We start from the raw sequence: 7,669 nt of genomic DNA, 5'->3' as shown, positions 1-7,669 counted from the left end.
TGTTTTTATGTTGAATTCAAAAGAATAGGTGATACTGAAAAGTTAACTTCAAGTCCAGTTGGGTAAGGTTCTATTTAAATTGCATTTTTGTAAATATTTATTCTTTTTTTTACATACATAAACCATCACCAGAGAATTAATTTATGTTAGGGCCCAAGGCCTAGCTTTGAAGAGCTTTTAGTCTTTTTATCTCTCTGATGATCTCATGGGAAGTCTGAGCCTGCCTTTCAGCAAAAAAACCTCCAAAGCCTGAGGCTGCCTCTGGAAGAATTATATTTGCCTTCAGGTCTGCAGTAAATGTATTTTGGCAGCTTTACACTACGGCTAAAGAAATTTCTCAATCTCATCAGAAAAGTATACGCAATAACGATAATCTGTAATACAAAACTGCAAACCCTGGGGGCGGGAAATGCCTAATCTTACATACATGGATGCTACTCTACAGCCCCAGAAGTAACTACATACTTCACTTCCTTTTCATTTTTTTAAACCATCTTTTTGCAAAATGAAGATGCAGCTATAATGTGCTCTGTGTAGACATTCAAAATATGTCAGACTCAGCTTCCCCAAGCTTGTATTTAAATCCTAGGATATTAACACCCAGTACAGCACAGTATTTGACTAATGCTACCCACAGGGTTTTTTTTTTAAGATGTTAGAACTTTCTACAGCTAAAAATCAAACTGAGGTAAAAAATTAATATCAGAGCACAAGTCATGTTAATCTTATGTTGGCTGTAAGGCTAATAATGAGTTTAATCTTGTTTCACCATCATTAAACGTACAAACAGGCTTTGGAGCAGGAGCCAGAACCCAACCACCCTGTCCCTACTGCGTAATAACCACAGGGCCCAGCCAGAGAGCCCTGCTTCCTTCCGAGACCCTTCTCTGGCCCATCAACCTTATGTTCTTGTCTACACCATGGCACAACTTCAGCAAAATGCCTGTCAGGACCCCCATTACAGTCTGGATTAGGCCACTCAGCTGTGGGCTCGAAAACCTGTTGGGCTGGAAGCAGTACCTATCACTTCCTAGAAGAACGCCATCACGCCTGAACTAACAGAAAAATGGTCACAAGCCTTCCCCTCTCTAAACACCCGGCCAAGTTTCTGAGCGAGCGTGTTTGCGACACATACACTGCAGCTGCAGAGGCAGGCTCCAAATAGATCTAAAGACTTCGGATAGGGGCTTCTGATGGGATATAAGCAACGGGCAGATGAGGGACCATTTGGAGGGAGGATGTTGAACACCTGCACGATGCTGTAACAAATCTGTAGACTCTGCTCTCTGCTTATACACGTCGTGAGACAGAGTTTTGAAAATGACACTCTGTGCAAGTCTCACCTCAGCAGCCAAATCTTCTGTGGATGCCACAATCTTCAACTTCTTAATTTAAGAAGTCAGATTACCGGACTTTAGCTTACAGCGTAACTGCAGACAGAATCTTTTTAACTTTTACAGTGATGGACCAGTGGATCAGCCGCAGTAGCTTTTCTGAATAGTATTTGGATAACTTCGTAACGACATAGAGGCAGATGGAGATATAACTTACCAGACTATCAGCATTTAAAGTCAAATTAAGAGACTAAATTTTAAAAGTGTAAGTTAGGTGCTCATGAACTTTGATAGATAAAAATTTTAAAAATAAAAGCAGTTATTTGCCAAATGGAAGATTTATATAGGTGTTAGTCACTTTCAGAAAGGACAACACAAACTGCCTTACATGAAACTTCTAACAATCTTAAAATGGAGAATAAATAATTAACATTTTGTCAAGACCAAATCCAGACAAGTGAGACTCCCCTCTGGAAGAAACCCTTAATTTCCGAGACGCAATTTTTAAGAAGCATAGGGTCACTTCAAGGACAGAACTCCTGAATCTCATAGAATTAAAAAAAAATCCTTAAATACAAACATAAGACTCAAAAAAGATAAGTAAACTAGAGAAAAATACTAAGTCTGCACGCAGGTTTAATGATCCTGAAAGATACGTTCTCTGTCTCATCTTGTGTCAAACAAAACATTGAAATTTAACTTCATAAATTTCAATTAGCTTTTTCTTTGAAGGCTGCTGCTATCTGCATTTTAACTGCAAAAATGTCATCTTTATCCTGGCTATGACTTAATAGATGTACAGATACAAGTTATGCAAGCAGATAAGTGAATTTTGTCTGTATGTAGAAACCTAGATGAATCTGCAATTTGTCCAATTTTATCAAAATCAAGTTTTGTTACATAAAATTTGGTTTGCCTCTACTTCCTGCTCAAGTCTATCAGTCTTCGCTGCTTTGCTTTCAATTGAAAAGCAGAATTTCTGCTGTGATTCGTTGCCTTTAGTGTAAAATGACTTCCAGACAATGCAAGAATATGGACATTCCTCATAGACTTTCCGTCCGCTACAAATTATGATTCATTCTGCTGGAGACTGAAATTAATGATGTACTTTAATCCACTCCTCATCCCTTATATTCTAGCCACAAAAGAAAGAAAGGGGTGTTTAAAAATAAACACGCTCTACGTTCTAAAAAAACCCAACAACAACAGTTTTCATCCCATGTAGATAGCCATCATCTTTCCGTTAATAAGGACCACACAAAAGTAATCCTAAGGGTCCAGTTCTGCCAAATCAGAGTTATGTTTAAGACCAAATATATGCAAAATTCTCTGCCATTTAAAATTCTCATATATGAAAATGGCAGAATCCATAACTAGTAGAAAATATTACAGGTGCTCAGCACTCACTATATAACTATTCCCAAGCAATGTAAAATAGCGTAATTGGCTATGCATCTGCATCATTTGAAGAAACAATAGCTTAGTTGTCTTCTGTGTTTCAATATCTCTATTTTAGTCAAAAGCATGAGTATTTACTTGTACAATGCAAAGATAGTGTTAATATTAAAGTTTACCATAAATTCAGTACGCAGTTTAACATTACCTGACCTCTTTTATAGACTATCCTGAACTAAAGATAAATGCTTTCAATAATTCATTAAAAAATATTCTTATCGGTGAAAAACAATTCTCATTATTAACAGGTTAACTTCATGCAAGCTTTGAAACAACTCACACTCAGATCACAATAACCTGAAGAACACAAGACTTCTGAAAATTCTGTTTAATACCATTTATCTAAGGCATTGAGACAAGAAAACTGCTGAAAACACTACCAAGATAATTCTTATTTTCAGAACCCCTTAAGATGAGATCTTTTCAGGCAAACTGTAAAGAGAGATACAGTAGCTGATATGTATTAATTACCAACGCAACCAATATAGATATTCCAGAGTCCAAAAATGGATTTGTTTTCATTTTTTTTGGAGCTAGGGAGAGCTTGGAAAAAAGGCTAAAGTTAGCTAAACTTTAAAATCAATTAGGTATAAATAGAAGATGAGCTCATTAAGTAAGTCTCAGTTTACAACTGAAACTCAGGTTTCCTTCTTTTACAGGATGCATTATCCACAGTATGGTTTAGTTTATTGCACTCTGAATTGCAGATTATACCGTGCCAAAAACGGTAAATGTACTCATTGGTGTGGAAAAAGTCTATTCATATATTCTCCATCTATGGGAAAAAATAATTTGGAATCGAACTATGTTCCTCTATCACTTGTTATATACTGAAATATGCATTATCTGTCTTAATTCAAATCTAAGCAGAACAAGACAAAAGGTTTCACGTCTTTGCTCATTATGAAAGAGAATGTATAGGTTTTGAGTCAAAGTATGCTAAATTTTGTCTGCCAGTATTTAAGACTCATAAGGATGCAGAAATTTCTTCCTCTACGTCACTTGTTTGAAGAACCAAAAAGAGTGTATATCCTTATTTTAATTGGACAGCCCTGTGTTTTTCCACATGGTTTCTCAGTTTCCCATCACCTCCTTTCAGGACACCTAGGTGTTCTAATCTTTCATTTAATAAATAAAATTACAAAAAGCTGTATCTTTTTAAATAACTAAAAAGTGTTTGTTCAAAACATACCAGCATGAAGAATTTGTTCTGCATTTACCCTGGGCAGTCTGGTGGAATGAGTGTTCAGAATGATGGACGGTGTTAGGAATAAAGAGAAAAATGGAATGAGAGTTGACATTAGTAAAGCTCTTCTTTTGTTCCAAGTGAATATTAATGACTCCTGCTCAGTCTTTCATCAAAAATTCATTCAGAATGCTATGTTATTGGAAAAAATGCTCCACTTGGAGAGATGTACTCATGTCATTGCTGAATCAGAAGCTGGCAACAGCTACAACAATACACATTTTTAAAGCACATCTTTGTCTTCTGAGTAAGTCTTTCATATGGTAAGCTTAAATAACATGCCTTCCATGACCCAGCCTTGTGATTTTGAAAATGTCTCTTTGCACCTCTACTCTCGAAACTCAATTGGAAAAATACAAAATAAAGACAGTTTAAGACGAGAATGATTGTGGATGGCAAACAAAATATTGCATAAAAAGAGAAAAAAAAAAAGAAAGAAAGAATGCAGAGATACAAAAACCTAGAAAAGAAAATACTTCATAATGAGGAACAGTCCTCAGCTCAGCCATACACCGTTTACAATTTTGTTTCAGTAAGTTTATGTATTCTTTTTCCTTTTACCTTCCACGCATTATTGTCAATGTTTTTAGACTGTACACAGTACTGTAAGAAATTTAATTTAAATTTAATTTTCAACCATATTGTTATATTCCCTTCCATGGACTTCTTTGAATTCCCAAATTCATCTATAATGACAGATTTTTCCTCTCAGGTGAAATGGTTTGTTAAATGCTGTATTTACATGAGGCAATATCTTTTGTGTATAGATGTTAATTCCTTTCAGTATTCTATCCGCCTTAGCACCATATTTTTTCCAGATACAAAAACATTTTTGTGGGGAAGTGGTAAAGAGGATGTTTATTTTTCCTACAGATAGCTGTAGCCACATGATTTCCTCCATACCACTGTGGCTTCTCATTCTTTTTTCCAACATCCATTCACCAGCAGTGCTTGGCCACACAAAGTCCCCACTATCATTTCAGAGTTATGGAAGAAACAAACAGAAGGAAAAGCTGGCAGCACAGAACATCCATTCTTCTTCCAAAATCTAAAGCTGAAAACATTTGTGAAAATACAGCACTGTGTGATACTTTCAATAGCATGTTCTTTTATTGTATGGTGCAGTTAAAAATGTTTTTTACTTAAATCCTACAGCCAGATCTTATTTACTGAAGACTGCTGCCACATACTCGACTTTGCACAGGACACGGTATGAAAGCAATTCAAGATGTCAGAGTGACTGTTACACTTCCTCTGCCCTCTCATCCTGCCTCCAACCTCCGGATACCCTAAACAACGCTAAGTTCCTCCTGTCCAGACTGAATGAACCTCAAGAATCATCGACTTCATGCTTTCCTTCCCCAAGTCCATTTAGTCTGAACACAACCCACAGGATACGCCATACTAGCCCATTCTCAGACAACACTACTGCAGCTCCATACACCAATTCAGAGGTAATTTTGGTGAGACCACCTACTAAGAAAACATACTGCATATCCCATGGTACTGTGAAAATCAGAGCTGGTCTAACACATCACAATGATGTGTTAGATGATGTGATCACGAGCATGCTGTCTGCACTAACGCAGGGTTTCTATGACAAGGAGCTGAGGAGGGTGAAGAGGAAGAAAGACCAGCTCTCACAAAACTGCCAAGATGAAGACAGCCACAGTGAAAACTGCAAACTAGTTTTCCAGTGCTCCCACAGGCTAACCTCTCATCTGTTCCTGCATCATCCCCATTCCTCTCCTGCTGCTATCCTCCTTCCAGTGGTGACACATGTGCAAGCCTCCTCACATCCGAGCTGGAGCACACTCTCTCTGGGCACATGAGAGTTTAAAGACTACGATCTTTAGTATTTCTTTACATACCAAATATGCTCCAGTACAAAGTCAACCAGGGTAGTTTAATTCCACTGTTTTCTGGTCAATGACCTTTTCAGACTGTTCCTCACAAGCAGATGCTGTCATACAATAAGACAACTATTCCTACAAAGAATGTATGACCACGACCAGAGCAGGCTATCTTATGAAAAACATACTCTATGGAGCTCAGCAGAGTTCATACTTTTCTACCTCATAAAACAGAGTCAACACCGCCAAGATATAAAGCAGTGAACATTCTTTTTCAAATTAAATCAACAGATGATTGTGAGTACACAAAAAGCAGATGTGTTCAATCTCAAGATGTCAGTTTTACATTGTGACTCCTCCTCAGATGAGAGCTCTACTTTTAGCACAAAAAAAACCCTTCACAAAAGCAGTGTGAGATGAAAACATACTTCTCCAGAATATTTACACATTGTGAAGAACTTTAAAAGGTCTAGGTCAACTTTTAAATCAGTTCGTATGAAATAACACAAAATCAATAAGAAGAATTAAGAAAAAAAAAACAGTCTTCCAGGTAAGGAGTCACAGGACAATTACGGGCCTATAACAGGAAGTTTATGACCGGTAAGTTTGATGTGCCAAGATGAGCCAAGATGTGCTAGTTAGAAGCTGGAATGAACTTCATGTTTCACATTTATAATTGAAGGTCAGTCTTGGATACATAATCATGGGGTAGCAAGACAAGCGTTTGACAATGAAAATGCAGCAAATACGGTAGTCAGGTTATTAAACACATAAAAATATTATACATAAAAATATTGCTTTATCTAATTTAGGATTACATTACTGTACATATGGTCTTTACCGAGGATACCAAGACAAACTGAAATTTGTCATTTTCTATCTAACCTTACGAGTGTTTGACATTGCATTCACAGTAATGTTTTCTACACTTAATTTTGTATGTAGTTTTCTAATTTATTTTCAAAAAACTGAGAAAGTAGGAATTCCATTAGATAGCACTGTACTGACACTCATGTGGTTTCTACCCAGGTTGCAGCATTTAAATCCATCACACCCGAGCCAACAAACTAAGAACAGACCGTCATGGCCTTTGCCACACATCTCAGCCTGCCAGTCCTGCCAGGCTCAAAATAGCTCCCTGTCAAAATTAACATTTCTGCTATATCTTTCCCCAAACACTAATAGTTCTTTCCAAACTGATTTGTCTCAATTTCCATGTCCAGATTGTCCTACTTTGCTCCACCTCCACTGAACAACAGCTAGTCCCCACTGTCGAGGCACTGATGGTACAGAAGGGAGAAATCCCCTATTCATATTTCAGATATTTCAGCTTGGTCCAATACGCAGCAGCCCAATATCCAGCAGCAAATGCGGAGGCAATCCTGAATAGTCATCTGATAGCAAATTCTAGCCATGCTATAATACTAAAGCAAATTAGACAGAGATCGATAGACAAACACTCATCCATCATATAAATCATCATCCTCTCCTGCCTCATTTCATTTTTTTTGGCAACGCTAGCAAATACAGCAGAAAATAAAATGAAGTTATTCAAAGCAAAAAAAAAATCAGGTAAATTTTTAAAACGTAAGCAAGTAATATATATTTTCCTTAGCCTTTGGAAGAGCTGTTCCAGGATGACAACTGACATGGAAGTTTTCAGTTCCAATTAGCAAAGTTAGACAAAAGTAGGCATTTAGAATAGAAAGTATTGGACAAACAATGCAACAGACAGACTCCACAAGGTCTAATAGCAAAACCTGTGCCTCAGAGTTCACCTT

The sequence above is a fragment of the Fulmarus glacialis genome, unplaced genomic scaffold (assembly GCF_000690835.1).
Source record: "Fulmarus glacialis isolate BGI_N327 unplaced genomic scaffold, ASM69083v1 scaffold47449, whole genome shotgun sequence".
NCBI classification, from domain to species: domain Eukaryota; kingdom Metazoa; phylum Chordata; class Aves; order Procellariiformes; family Procellariidae; genus Fulmarus; species Fulmarus glacialis.
This window is presented reverse-complemented; position numbering follows the sequence as displayed.